Here is a 16,028-nt window from a genome sequence, read left to right on the forward strand (position 1 = left end):
GAGTAGCTGGGATTATAGGTGCCCAGCACCATGCCTGGCTAATTTTTTGTATTTTTAGTAGAGATGGGGTTTCACCATGTTGCTCAGGCTAGTCTCAAACACCTGACCTCAGGTGATCCATCCACCTCAGCCTCCCAAAGTGCTGGGATTACAGGAGGAGCCACCATGCCCAGCCTTCCATATTATTTTAGATTCCTTTATAATATCACTTTCTTAGATGTATAATGTTCCATCTATGTATATATCATAACTCAGAAATATTTATCTGTTAGATGCTTAACTTGTTTTCAATTTTTGTTATAATAAGTAATGCTGCAGTGAATAACTTTATTGAGGACGTAACTCATATCTTTTGTATATATTTTCTGGATGGATTTCTAGAGTGAAATTATAGGCAGAGTATGACTGGTATGACTTCATACTTTCACTAATTTCTTTCCAGAATTACACTTCCACTAGTGGGTTACAGAAGTGATGTTTTCATTTTATCCTGTCTTCTGTATAAATATATGTATACACATATGTTTGCATGTACATGTCTTAGTTTGTTTTCTGTTGCTATAACAGAATACTACAGACTGAGTAATCCATAAACAATAGAAGTTTATTTGGTTCACAGTTCTGGAGGCTAGGAGGTCCAAGATCGAGAGGCCACATTTGGTGAGGGCCTTCTGCGGTGTCATAGCATAGTCAAAGGCATCACATGGTGAGAAAGAGTGTGCACGAGACAGAGAAGAAATTGGGCTGAACTAATTCTTTCGTTAGGAGCCCACTTTCGAGATAACTAACCCATTTCCACTGTAATGGCCTTAATCTGTTTACAAGGGTGGAGCCCTCATGACCTAATCATCTCTTGAAGCCCTCCCACTTCTCAACACTATCAGAAAGGCGATTAAATTCCCTCCCTTCTTCCCTTCCCTTCCCTCCCCCTCCCCCTCCCCCTCCCCCTCCCCCTCCCTTCCTTTCCCTTCTGTTTCTTCTCTTCTTCTCCCGTCCCCTCCCCTCCCCTCCCCTTCCTTCCTTTCTTTTTTTTTTTTTTCTTTTTTGACAGGGTCTCACTTTTTCCCCCCGGCTGGAGTGCAGTGGTGTGATCTTGACTCACTTTGGCTTTGACTTCCTGGGCTCAAGTGATCCCTCCACTTCAGCCTTCCAAGTAACTGGGACTACAGGTGCATGCCACAATGCTTGGCTAATTAAAAAAAAAAAAAAAAAGTTGTAGAGGCAGAGTCTTATTATGTTGTTCAGGCTGGTCTTGAACTCCTGGGCTCAAGCTATTCTCCCACCTTGGCCTCCCGAAGTACTGGGATTACAGGCATGAGCCACTGGGCCTGGCCTGGCAATTAAGTTTCACATGAGTTTTGGAGGGGATATTGAAACCATGGCTGTATATGTACACATGTATATATAATTGTAAATGTACACCCAACATATATGTTTTGATTTGCATTTTCTTGAGTACTAAAGAGCATCTTTGATTGATTAGTGGGTACAAATATACAGTTTGATAAAAGAAATAAGACCTAGTGTTTGATTTTTCAGTAGGGGGATTATAGTTTATAATTGCATTAGTCCATTCTCACATTGCTGTAAAGAAGTACCTGAGACTGGGTAATTTATAAAGAAAAGAGGTTTAACTGGCATATAGTTCTGCAGACAGTACAGGAAGCTTGGCAGCTTCTGCTTCTGGGGAGGCCTCAGGAAACTTCCAATCATGGAAGGAGTAGGTGCCTTACATGTCAGAAGCAGCAGCAAGAGTGAGGGGTGGGGGAGGTGCTACATACTTCTAAGTGACCACATCTTGTGAGCACTCACTCACTGTCTCTAGGACAGTACCAAGGGGAATGGTGCTAAACCGTTCATGAGAAACCACCCCCATGATTCAGTCACCTCCCACCAGGCCCCACCTCCAACACTGGGGATTACAATTTGACATGAGATTAAGTGGGGAAACAGATCCAAACCATTTCAATAATAATGTATTGTATATTTCAAAAGAGCTGGAAGAGAATAATTCAACTGTTTCTAGCATAAAGAATAGACAAATATTTAAGGTAATGGATATCCCAATTCCACTGGTTTGATCTTTACAAATTATGTGAATATTAAATTGTCACATGTATCCAAAAATATGTACATCTATTATGTATCAATAAAAAAGAGTTTGACTACTAAAGAGTTTAAAGACAACTAAGAGTTTAGAATACTTTACAGTCAGCAAATTGTCCCTTTAAGACTTTTGCCCAGGTTCTTTCCTATTTAGTTCTTACTTATTTTTCCTTTTCTTGACATACAACACTATCATTTTAACAACAGAGAGGCAAAAGACTTGCGCTTGCCTTGAAGTTAGCCCATCCATGTAGAATATTTGGAAATCAATTAAAATAATTACTGAAGGCTTCTAAAAATAAACAAAGTTATCTTACTCAAAATGTACAGGGAAATTTTTTTCTTTTTCTTTTGAAATAATTCCAAATGCACACAAAAGTTTCAACAAAGTTACAATTATGTTTTCTGAACCATTTGCATTACTGCTATGATGCACCAGTCATTTCTGAATACTTTGGCATGGAATTCTGACAAACGAACATTCTCCCAACCGGTGTGCAACCATGAAAATCAGGAAATTAATATCAATTTAATACTGTCATCTAATCATCAGACTCCCTTCAGTTGTCTCCATTTGTCTTAAGGATGCAGTCAAAGGTTATGTGTAGCATTGGTTTCATGTCTCTTCAGTCCCTTTCAATCTGGAACAATGCCTCAGACTTTCCTTAACTTTTATGATTTTGACACATTTGCAGATAAACCCAAACTGGGAGATATTCTACAGAGTAATTTATCTGATGTTTCCTTTTGATTAGATTCAGTTCATTCACCTTTGACAGGAGTATCATACAAATAAGGCTGTGTTCACTGTGTTATCAAGTGGCAGTGATTCTAACATCCCATTACTGGTGATGTTACCTTTAATTATCTGAGAAAGGTGGTGTCTGCTGGTTTGCTGGGCTTCTCTACTGTCATAACTCTTCCCTTTGTAATTAATAAGTTTTATTCTTTTTCTTTTTTTTGGTGAGGAGTTTCATTGTGATTCTGTACAAACCTCTCTGCCCTTTTTTTTTTTTTTTGTAGAGATGGGATCTTGCTATGCTGCCCAGGCCGGTCTCAAAACTTTCTTCAAGTGATCCTCCTGCTTCTGCCTCCCAAATCCTCCCTCCTGGGATTATAGGCATGAATCACCACACCCAGCCACTGTAAACATCTCAATTTTTTTTTTTTTTTTTTTTTTTTGAGACGGAGTCTCGCTCTGTCGCCCAGGCTGGAGTGCAGTGGCGGGATCTCAGCTCACTGCAAGCTCCGCCTCCCGGGTTTATGCCATTCTCCTGCCTCAGCCTCCCGAGTAGCTGGGACTACAGGCGCCCGCCACCTCGCCCGGCTAGTTTTTTTGTATCTTTTTAGTAGAGACGGGGTTTCGCCGTGTTAGCCAGGATGGTCTCAATCTCCTGACCTTGTGATCCGCCCGTCTCGGCCTCCCAAAGTGCTGGGATTACAGGCTTAAGCCACCATGCCTGGCCAAACATCTCAATCTTAATCAGACTGTTATGTTATTCATTCATTTTTTTTATTGGTATAAAACTCATGAATATCTGTTTTATACAATGGGTTATAATATGATACTATGATTATTTACTTTCATGCTCAAATTGTCCCAGATTTGGTCATTGGAGACTCATTATGCTGGCTTCTGTATTCTTTTGACTTGTCCTCATTATTATTTAAGCTCTTCCCTTTTTCTAGCACACAAAGTTCCAGGTTAATCTTATACTTTTCCTGTCCCATTTCTGGAATTAGTCATTTCTTCAAGGAGCCCTGTTTACTTTTAATGGGGAGTGGCTTTTAGAAACCAAGATCTAAGCTTTAAACATGTTCATTGCTATCTAGATACAGTTGCTTCCAAGCCCTTTCAGTGACAGAAGCTAGAGTGTATATGTGTACGTAGACACACACACACACACACACACACACACACACACACACACGTACTTCTGTATTTATTTCTCTCTCTCTCTTTATTAAGATTCATGAGGCTGGGCACGGTGGCTCATGAATGAAATCTCAGCACTTTGGGAGGCCGAGGTGGGCAGATCACAAGGTCAATAGATGGAGACCATCCTGGCCAACATGGTGAAACCCCATCTTTACTAAAAATACAAAAATTAGTTGGGCATGATGGTGCGTGCCTGTAGTCCCAGCTACTTTGGAGGCTGAGGCAGGAGAATTGTTTGAACCTGGGAGGTGGAGGTTGCAGTGAACCGAGATGGCACCACTGTACTCCAGCCTGGCGTCAAAGCAAGACTCTGCCTCAAAAAAAAAAAAAAAGATTCGTGAATTCTCAGTAACATCCCCAATTCTAATCAAACACTACAGTTTTTTTTTTTTTTTTTTTCTTCTAGCTATTTCTCTTTCTGGATTTGTAACTTCCTTTTCTAACAGTGAGGACTCTGGCTTCCATTGTCTTCAAAAATATTTATTTCCTCAATCCTCTTATATGTAACCCATCTCCTGTCTCTCCTGCCAGCATCTTCCTCCCAGAAACACTGCTCGTCCTACTTGGGCTGTGACATCCTGGCTAGTGCTTCTGTCACTGCCACCTACCATCGGTCGCTTGATGGACACCCTCCTTAACCCATTCTAGCTCAGTTTTCCACCCAGGCCTCTGTTGCTACTTGCCCCATGTAGATACCTTTTTAACTCCACTGAGGCTTGGATGCTTCCTGCTGGCCACCCCACCACATCCATCCCCTGCAAGGACATACCCTGACCCCGCTTGGACCAGAGCCAGAGCCACTGCTATTGCTTCCACTCCTCTCTTTGCCTCCATCTGCACGAATGCCTGCCGTCCTCAGCCTAGCCTAGTTCCCTTTGGATAGAATTGCTCAGGGAGGAAGGAGGGCAGGTAGGAAGGACAGAAGCAGTGGAGTTTCTCAACATCTGCTTTCTTCATCTTTCTCTCACATCCACATACCTGACAGCAACTAAAACAGAAAAAGAAAATCAATAAAGCAACTTTCCTCTCTCTCTTTGTAAACTACCTGCACAACTTTTTATCTTTCTTCTGTTAGATCTTTATTTGGAAAATCGATTTATATTATCTGAATTCTTTGGATTTCTTTACCTTACTTTGCTTCTACATAGAAAGGGAAGAAACTTCAGGAGATGACCTAGCAAGTAAGAATCCTCAGTCCTTAGAAGAACAAGATTGGAGTAGTGGCTAGTGTATGTCTTTTATTTCTATCATGGTCAATTTTTCTGACATTTGTGTGATTGCTGGAGAAAGAGAAACTAACAAAGAGAGAAGAGAGAAAAAGGACTCAAGGGCATAGGCTGGGGAACGAGGAGAAAGGAATATGTTGGAAAAAAAGGAAGAGAGACTTTGAAGAAGGAGGATGTGGTCAACAGACATAATGATCCAGAGTAGTCATGTAAGACAAGAACAACAACAAATAAACAAACTGGGATTGTTGTCAATAAGAGTGTCTATTAAGCATTTATCAAATTTCATTCATTGTTTAGTGCTTTATATACTATCCCTACTTAATTCTCACATTAATTCTGTAAAATTGTATTATTATTATTCCCATTTACAGATTAGGAAGTGGAGACTTCTGGAGGCTAAGAGTTGTGCCTAAGATCACACCACTGGTATGAGATCAGATCCAGGTTTTTCTTCCTCTAAATTTGAACTATTTCACCACCATGATTCACTATTCATTGCATTATGAGGAACAAGGAGCTAGGTTACACAGGGAGCTGCTTTTGAAGTACTAAGATCTGCAGTATGATTTATTAAGCAGACATTAGATGGCCAACTACTAGGCATGTTATGAAAGGAATTCTTTTTTTTTTTTTTTTTTTTTTTTTTGAGACGGAGTCTCGCTCTGTCGCCCAGGCTGGAGTGCAGTGGCCGGATCTCAGCTCATTGCAAGCTCCGCCTCCCGGGTTTAGGCCATTCTCCTGTCTCAGCCTCCCGAGTAGGTGGGACTACAGGCGCCCGCCACCTCGCCCAGCTAGTTTTTTTGGTATTTTTTAGTAGAGACGGGGTTTCACTGTGTTAGCCAGGATGGTCTTGATCTCCTGACCTCGTGATCCGCCCGTCTCGGCCCCCCAAAGTGCTGGAATTACAGACTTGAGCCACTGCGCCCGGCCTGAAAGGAATTCTTAAACGGGAAGGGATAGGTAAGGTTCTTTTGGAACACTATAATTGGTCTTCCTAAAGAAGAGTTAAACTTTCAAACTTTTCTGTTAAAAAAAGGTGCCATATTGCCATTTCAGATATCTTTTTGTTTTGTTTTGTTTTGCATTGGAGACAGAGTCTTTCTCTGTCACCCAAACTGGAGTGCAGTGGCTGGATCACCTCTATTCTCCCCCTATCTTCCCAGTTTTCCACTAGGAAGCCCCCAAGCCCCCAGGATGCCACTAAAACCATCTATAACCTTCAGCCCAGCCTACTGGGTGGGCCCCCAGGAAATGGGAACAGTTTACACTTTTCAACTACTTTCAGGCCTAAAACTTTGTCTTACCTTCAGAAAGATTTGTTTTCACACTTTTTTTTTTTTTTTTTTGAGACGCAGTTTTGCTCTTGTTGCCCAGGCTGGAGTGCAGTGGCGCCATCTTGACTCACCACAACTTCCGCCTCCCGGGTTCAAGCAGTTCTCCTGCCTCAACCTCCCAAGTAGCTGGGATTACAGATGCCCATCAGCAAGCCTAGCTAATTTTTTTTTTTTTGTTTTGGTATTTTTAGTAGAGACTGAGTTTCACCATGTTGGCGAGGCTGGTCTTGAACTCCTGAGCTCAAGTGATCCACCCACCTCAGCCTCCCAAGGTGCTGGGATTAAAGGCATGGACCACTATGTCCGGCCAATACGTCTCATATTCTTTTAAATGATATAATGCATATCTATGGCTATCATAGCTGAAGGTCTTTTGTATTTTTATATAAATTATATCTACACATGGATTTTAAGAGGTACAGATCATCAATGTTCAGTTAGTGGTTTAAGGGGAATGTTTAACATTAATGTACTACTGACGCTGGGACTATAAAATTCTGAATGAGGAAAAACAATCCATATTTATATTTCTAGATACATTTTAGTTTGGCCTATGCTTTACTAAATTTGCAGAAGATTGTTTCAAGCATCCTTGCATATTTCTGTGCTCATAACCTTTATAATTTAGATAATGGTGAGTGATCAGTGACCACACATTTACTAACACATGTGGCTGCAAAGACCTCTGTCTTCCTGTAAGTGGCAATTTAGTTAATTTGAAGCATATTCTGAATTCATTGCTCATCTACTGACTGTAGGCTCTGTTCAGCACAGGTCAAGAGAGTAACATAATACAAATATAAAAGACAATTATGGTACTATCCAAACCAATCAAATCAAGGCAGATAGCTAATTTCGACTTGCAAGTTCAACTGATGGTGTTTATGTGATCTGTCAAATACATTTAAAAGCTATCCAAGATCAGTCGTTCATAACGTATAGATAGTAAATTCTTGAGAGCACAGACTGTATGTTATTCGTCTTTTTGTCTACAGCAATTCCCAAAAATCCTGGCGTAAAATAAGTGCTCAATAAGTGTAGGCATATACACGTTTGTGATTTGGAGTAGTGACTAATCTCACCTTGTGACTATCAACAATTGTGTGTTTTGATTTGTAATGTAAAATGAATCTACTAGGATATTTTTCCATTGAATTTGATTTAGTCATGTGTTTAATGACTTTTTAGGGAAATTTAGTAAAACGTATCAATTTGTTATTTTAGCAGAGATATTAAATTTTAATTTTTAATTATATTACCAAATCCCAGTGTAAAACACTCTTAAGATGTCTAAAAAAGCCCTGGAGTGGTGGCTCATGCCTGTAATCCTAGCACTTTGGGAGGCTGAGGTGGTCAGGTCACCTGAGGTCGGGAGCTGTAGACCAGCCTGGCCAACATGGAGAAAGCCCGTCTCTACTAAAAATACAAAAAAATTAGCCAGGCGTGCTGGCACATGCCTGTAATCCCAGCTACTCGGGAGGCTGAGGCAGGAGAATCACTTGAACCTGGGAGGCGGAGGTTGTGGTGAGTCAGGATTGTGCTATTGCACTCCAGCCTGGGCAACAAGAGTGAAACTCCGTCTCAAAAAAAAAAAATACAAAAAACCCAAAAAAGTCTGAAAACAAATCTTTCTGAAGGGAAGACAAAGTTTTAGGCCTGAAAGAAGTTGAAAAGTATAAACATTGTTCCCATTTCCTGGGGGCTCACCCAGTAGGCTAGGCTGAAGGTTATAGATGGTTTTAGTGGCATCCTGAGGGCTTCCTAGTGGAAAATTGGGAAGAAAGGGGGAGAGTAGAGGTGGGGGCCAGAGAAGGGGCAGGGTGCCAGGAGCAGCTGAATATGATCTTGTTAATCTCCTCTGTCTCTCTCTCCTCCAGTCTCCTGAAAAGAAACACCTACACCACATGAGTTTGTCATGCTCTCAACTCTATTTGGGGAGGGATTGGGTGAGGAGGAGCCTGGCATTTCTGGGGTTCCCAAGCAAAGAGAAGTACAGGGGCCCCTCTCCAGTCAGTGCAGCCCAGTTGTTGTGCAAATGAGGCCTGGATGGGCTGAGAACCCGACCAAGTGATCTCTCCCTGTGAGCCAGGCACCCTGGTTACTTCTGGCACAGAGAAGATGATCTGATTTCTTTGGGAAAAGGCGCCACTTACTCGCCCAGCTTTGACCCAGAGGGGAGTTCTTTTATTGCTGTGTGAAGGGCATTGGATAGAGAGACAGAACTAGGCAAAGGAGCCTGGTTCTCTCCTGAGGCCCTAATTGAGTGTCCAGGACTCTAGAGATTGAGGTCATAATGTTTTCCTTAAGGTAGCCCTAAACCCAACAGTGACCTAAGCTGAGTTTGTCCTGGATATCTGCCCAGCCTCAACTGGCCAACCTCTCCCCCAAGGAAACTCATTGTTTGAATTCTGGACCTCAGTCTGCCACTGCAAAATCCCTTCGACCCTCAGCGTTTGCATGAGAATTGCTATATTCACTCTTCCTCCAGTCCTGTATACCTAGGGTCATGCTCTTCCGTAAGATGGTGGGGTAAAGCTATATATATTTTATATTTATTATAAAATATTTCAACCATTCAAAGTATTTTAAGAAATTCATTACCAAATCCCACCTACTCATGGGTCAGGTCTATCTGTTTTGACATTATTTGCTTTAGATATTTTTTAACTTTTAGGTTCAGGGGTATATGTGCGGGTTTGTTAAATAGGTAAATTGCACGTCACAGAAGTTTTGTGTACAGATTATTTCATCACCCAGGTAACAAGTATAGTACCCGCTATGTAGCTTTTTTATTCTTTCCCTCCTCCCCTCACTCACCCTCAAGTAGGCTCCTGTGTCTGTTGTTCCCTTCTTTGTGTCCATGTATACCCAATGTTTAGCTCCCACTTACAAGTGAGAACATGCAATATTTGGATTTCTGTTCTTGCATTGGTTCGCTTAGGATAATGGCCTCTGGCTCCATCCATGTTGCTGGAAAGGACAGGATCTTGTTCCCTTTTATGGATGCATAGTATTCCATGGCGTATATGTACCACATTTTCTTTATCCAGTGTACCGCTCATGGGGATTTAGGTTGATTCTATGTCTTTGCTATTGTGAGTAGTGCTATAATGAACATATGCATGCCTGCGTCTTTATGATAGAATGGTTTATATTTATTTGGGTATATACCCAATAATGGGATGTCTGGGTCGAATAGTACTTCTGTTTCAAATTCTTTGAGAACTTGCCACACTGCTTTCCACAATGGCTGAACTAATTTACATTCCCACCAGCAGTGTATAAGTGTTTCTCTTTCTGCACAACCTTGCCAGCATCTGTTATGTTTTGACTATTTAATAATAACCATTCTGACTGATGTGAGATGGTATCTCATTGTGGTTTCCATTGGCATTTCTCTATTGATTAGTGGTGTTCAACATTTTTCATATGCTTGTTGGCCTTGTGTATGTCTTCTTTCGAAAAGTGTCTGTTCATGTCCTTTGCCCATGTTTTAATGGGGTTATTTGTTTTTTGCTTGTTAAGTTCTTATAGATGCTGGATATTAGACTTTTGTCAGATGTGCAGTTTGCAAATATTTTCTCCCATTCTGTAGGCTATTTACTCTTTTGAGAGTTTCTTTTGCTGTGCAGAAGCTCTTTAGTTGAATTAGGTCCCACTTGTTAATTTTTGTTTTTTTACAATTGCTTTCGGTGTCTCTATCATGGAATCTTTGCCAGGGCCCATGTCCAGAGTAGTATTTCCTAGGTTATCTCCTGGGTTTTTATAGTTTTAGGCTTTAAGTATTTAATCTACCTTGAATTGACTTCTGTATATAGAATAAGAAAAGGGTCCAGTTTCAGTCTTCTTGATATGGCTAGCCAGTTATCCCAGCACTGTTTATTGAACAGGGAGTCCTTTCTCCATTGCTTGTGTTTGTCAACTTTGTCGAAGACCAGATGGTTGTAGGTGTACAGCTTTATTTCTGGGCTCTTTACTCTGTTCCATTGGTGCATGTGTCTGTTTTTGTACCAGTACCATGCTGTTTTCATTACCGTAGCTTTGTAGTACAGTTTGAAGTTGAGTAATGTGATGCCTCTAGCTTTGTTCTTTTTACATAGGATTTCCTTGGCTATTTGAGTTCTTTTTGGTTCCATGTGAATTTTAAAACAGTTTTTTCTAATTCTGTGAAGAATGTCATTGGTAGTTTGATAGGAATAACATTGAATCTGTAAATTGCTTTGGGCAGTATAGTCATTTTAACAATATTTATTCATCCTATACATGAGCATGGAATGTTTTTCCATTGGTTTGTTCATCTCTGATTTCTTTGAGCAGTGTTTTGTAATTCTCATTGTAGAGATCTTTTCCGTTTCTGGCTAGCTGGTAAAATACCTAATATTCCCAAGTATTGTATTCTCTCTGTGGCTATTGTGAATTGGATTGTGTTCTTGGTTTGGCTCTCAGCTTGGACATTCATCGTTGGTGTATAGAAATTCTACTGACTTTTATATATTAATTTTATATCCTGGAACTTTGCTGAAGTGGTTAATCATGTCATGGAGCTTTTAGGCAGAGACAGTAAAGTTTTCTAGGTAAAGAATCATATCATCTGCAAACAGAGCTAGTTTGGCTTCCTCTGTTTCTATTTAAATGCCTTTCCTTTTTCTTGCCTGATTGCTCTGACTAGAACTTCCTGGTCTTGGACTTCCCAGCCCTCAGAACTGTTAGAAATAAATTTCTGTTGTTTAAAAGTTACCCAGTATATAGTATTTTGTTATAGTAGCCCAAACCACAGGTTTTTTTCCTGCAATTAAAACATACAGATAAAGTTAAAGCTTCATGAGTATCTCCCACTGATTCTATTTCCATCTTTGTGGGCCTGAAGAAACAGTTATCCTGAATTAGTGATTGTAATTCCTCTGGATGCTGTTAATCAATTATTATTACTATCCATACATTATATAGAATATTGTTTTTCACACTTCTAAAATTTTTATAAGTGGGACTGTATGTATCATTTTACAGCTTTTCTTTAACTTAACACTTTGAGATTTATCCATGTTGATACTTGCAGCTTTACTTCATTTCCTTTAGCTGCTATGATATATCCAACTATATGAATCATTAGAGGGATTGCAATAATTCTTCAACTTTCCCTTCTACTTTTGGCATTTTTAAATCTAAAATTCTCCCAGATTACTTACTAGCATAGCCATAGAGTTTATTCAGTTATCGACAAACACATCAAATGCCTTTGTTCAAGTAATATTGATATGGTGCCTTCCAGCTTGTCAAGTCCCATGTAGCTGTGCAGAGATAGGTAAGACATGGGTGTAGTATGAAGTAGAAGACAGATACACAAACAATCAATGAGTCTGCAACCAGAGCTGTGTGATGTTTGGAGATGTACACTGTGCCTTAGGATCAGGGAGGAGGGACTGAGGCAATGAAAACGGAAAGACAGCAATTAGGGAAGCCTGCACAGAGGAAATGGTGACACTTGAATTGCTTTTGAAAGAATGAATTTCCTGGGAGCCAAGTGGAGAACCACCTTTATAAAGGGATTAGTTTGTATAAAGACAGGCAGGGGGATTTTGAAAGGGAATAGTATGATCAGCAAACTGTAAGTAGATTGGTCAGCAAAGTAACTGAGGGAGAAAATCACCTGGCTATCATAATTTTTCTTCCCTTAGAATTGCGTAAATAAATGGTGCCCACTACTCTTATATAGCAGTTGCAGTGGCTTTTTGTAACCACTGAAAAATATAGTGTATGTGTCCATTCTTCTAATCAAAATGGTTTACTAAACCTCTCTTCTGCATTCCCTTCTTCAGGGGTTTAAAACATGGTCTCTGGGGTCTGGCAGACTTGTATTTAAAATCCAGCACTGCCACACATGCTGGTATGTGACCTTAGGTAGACTACTTAACTTTTCTTAAGTTTTCAGTTTCCTCATCTGTGAATTGGAATAAGAGCAGTTTCCTGTAAGCTGTGGACTGAATGTGTCTCCCCCAGATTTATATATTGAAACCTAAGCCTTAATGTGATGATATTTGGAGATTGGGTCTCTGGATGGTGATTAGGTCTTTAGGGGAGAGCCCTCAAGAATGGGATCGGTGCCCTTATAAAGAGCCGAAGAGACCGGAGTTCTCTCCTTCCACCATGTGAGGACACAGCTAGAAAGTGTCATCAGTGAACCGGAAATTGATCCCTCACCAGTTACTAAATCTGTTGGTGCCTTGGTCTTGGACTTCCCAGCCCTCAGAACTGATAGAAATAAATTTCTGTTGTTTAAAAGTTACCCAGTATATAGTATTTTGTTATAGTAGCCCAAACCACAGGTTTTTACCATTTACCACTCCTAGGCTGGCAGGACTCACACTAGGCAGGGCTTTTATAGACATGATAGGCCAGACTGTGGAGTTCCTGGTGGTCCTGAACCATGTTTGATCAACAAAGGGGATGGGCTACTTGATACCATAGTGTCACAAATTTGAGGGCAGAATGTTTATAGAGATTTCATATGAACAGTCTTTTTTTTTTTTTTTTTCTCAAAAATGTTTCAGGAAAAGCTAGGTTAAACAATGTGAAACAGCTTTCTTGAGTGACTGCAGGATCTCTCAAAGACTTTAATATATTAATGAATATTTTGAATCTCAAAGAATGAGGTGATGGTACACAGTATTTTCCAAAGTTATTTGATCAGAGAATGTCCTTTTCAGGGTGCTTCTTTTACTGTCTTCCTGAACAGTAATGCTTCAAAGAACACAGCTTGGGAATTGACTTAGACTTCATTCAGTGTCAGGACATAAAGCAAATTCTAAGATCCTTGAATGTTCTGATTTTATTTTCCCTGGAAGTAACACAGAGAATGCATTATAGGAATCATGTTTGTTTTGTGAGATGTTAATTAATCTCTAAGTATTTGTGGTGTCTTAGAAAAATAACATCTCTGGTTTTCTTTATTAGTCTATTATGACTCTTATTTTTCTATCCTAAAAATGTTCTTTCTTGAATCTATTGGATTTTTGAAAATTATGAATAATTAAAAAATTTACTGTTTTATAAGTATAACATTCCTTATTTGCCCTCAAATTTCTTGTCTCAGACTTCAAGTTGAGCCTCATTTGAGTGTTCTAGGACTCTGTATTTTTGCAGAATGTCAGATATGGATCCCTTATTAAATCAATAAATCAATTGATCAAAAAACCCTGAATATTCTAAAGTTCTGTGTTCTGAAAGATCAATAATGGTATAGTTTTAATGAGAAATTCACAAGGGAGTATACATTAAATATCAATAATGAATGGCAAAATATGATCTTTTTCTGTTTATAGGTTATGAAGTATTCCTTTTTTGCTTCCATAAAGGACTCAAGAAATTTGCAATCAAATATACATTTTCAATACTATTTTTAAGCAGAAGATAATCAACACCACCACCAATAAACTATACAGATGGGAGAAATAAGTGTGCCAAAATGTAGGTTAACGTTACAGCAATTGAAAATTAAATTAGGTTCAGGTCTTCCTGGAAGCCAAGGGAAGACAAAAGGAGCAGGGCAGGGAGAAGGCATTATGAGGTTAGAACATAAATCTTTAATTAGCAAAGGTATTTCTTTGAGGGTTTTGCAAATGAGATAATTCATTGCTCTGTGGTGAACCAACTAGGTCTAAGGATAGAATTAAGAATTCCCAGAAGAATGAAAGTCTCATTGTATGCCACTCAGGCTTTTACAACTTTTACTGGACAGAAAAATTCACTCAGTTGAAGATGGTTTTCTTTAAAATTATCCCATTAGATTGCTTAATATCCTTGCGGTGAGCAATCTCATGGAGGCTGTGGACCAAAGAGCCAGGAAGTACCATAGATTGAATTAACTCAATGTCACTTCACTGCTGATCATTGTTGGAAGGACACCTTCGGCCTTTTCAGATGCATAGGTCAAAAGGCAGCCCCTTGGCACATATCCTTGCATGCTATATTATTTCTCTCTCTCTCTCTCCCCCCTCCCTCCCTCTCCCCGCCCGCCCTTACCCCCCAACTCTGTCTCTCCGGAACTCATTTCTGTGTCACTTCTGGCCTGTTGAATGTCCTAACTCCTGGGAATGGTCCTGGGAATCTGTACCTGCAGCTAGGCAGTATTCTTATGGCTTCTTGAGATCCTGAAGGATACTGTTCCCTGGTACTCCATTCTACAAACTGCAGATACTTGGACGTTTAGAGTCATCTGCTGATAAATGTTTTTCCAAATAGACACATGAGTCCAATACTTGGATGTACTTTAAAAATGATATTTTTCAAAAAGCCAATAATTATTTATGTATAGGAGAGGCAGAAAATGTATGAGGGAAGGAGGAGAAGGAACTCTGGTGGTGGCATTCAACCTTTCCTTTGTGGTCATCTCTGACCCCAGATATTTACATCACACTCATTAAGACAAGAGTGTGCAACCAACTGGTCACACCTGATGTAATGTATTACTGATTCTTTAGGTTTCTGGGGTGTGCCTCTTGGAGGTCTCAAGTCCCATCCCAAGTGGCTTATCAGAAATTCCAACGACTTACAGTCTCCCTGAGAGGACTTCTGGTAAATGTAGCCTTCTCCACTTAATTGCATGTCCAGTGATGTTTTAATGCCTCTTATTGATTGGTGCCCTGGTCAGGTGCCCAGCTGGCTACCCTTTGATCTAGCCCTGGTAAGCCTCAATGAAACTTTCTGTGGGATCTTTTACATATACATCTATGACCCTTTAGCTGTACTGGGGGCTATAGAAATCAATCAAATTCCAAGCAAAGTCTATAGTGAAGTCACATTTTAGCAAATGAAACATGAAAAACCTTGCCTGGGGAAAGTGTGGAAGAAACTTGGCCTGTTTTTGCCCCTTGATTGCTTCTTCTTGGTTGCACTTTTAACCAGGAAAAAGAAACAGAAATGTTTACAGTTTAAAAACCAAGCAATGTGTACACAGGAGAGGCATACACAGAATAATCTAGCAGAGAACTATTTCCCTCACATTAGGGTGAACACCACCTAGAGTGTGTTAAAGGCGCTTATAAGCCCTATAAGTGAACATGCCATTTTTGATGAATAGTGCTGGGAAAAGTTGTCATATCTGGGAAATGCAAAATGGGCGAGTGTTAGAAAAAATCAGAAAGAATATTGGCAAGAAATTTTAATTACTTTGAGACTTAGTGTTTAGTTGGAAAAATACCTCATTATCATATGATCTGTCATCCATCATTGCCTTCCAACCTCCCTTTATCATTAGAAAATTGAAATGGTTTAGATGTTAGAAACAAAAGGTATAAATACACTTCAGCAGATTTGGAGAAGTGAAGAAACTGGGCTGTGTATCTTTACCTGTTTAAGATGAGACTTGTTGATATGGTTTTGCTGTGTCCCCACCAATATCCTATCTTGAATTGTAACGCCATA

The 16,028-nt window shown here is 39.8% G+C and overlaps 1 long non-coding RNA gene across 1 annotated transcript in view; it reads left to right on the top strand.

The window, feature by feature from the left end:
- Positions 1-587: 587 nt before the first annotated feature.
- The window catches only part of LOC108581598, a 71,607-nt gene continuing 56,166 nt past the window's right edge, over positions 588-16,028 (top strand). The window contains exon 1 of the long non-coding RNA XR_002516603.2: positions 588-706. This is a non-coding gene — a long non-coding RNA (uncharacterized LOC108581598). The remainder of the gene's footprint in view (positions 707-16,028) is intronic.

This window comes from Papio anubis, chromosome 14, assembly GCF_008728515.1.
Source record: "Papio anubis isolate 15944 chromosome 14, Panubis1.0, whole genome shotgun sequence".
NCBI classification, from domain to species: domain Eukaryota; kingdom Metazoa; phylum Chordata; class Mammalia; order Primates; family Cercopithecidae; genus Papio; species Papio anubis.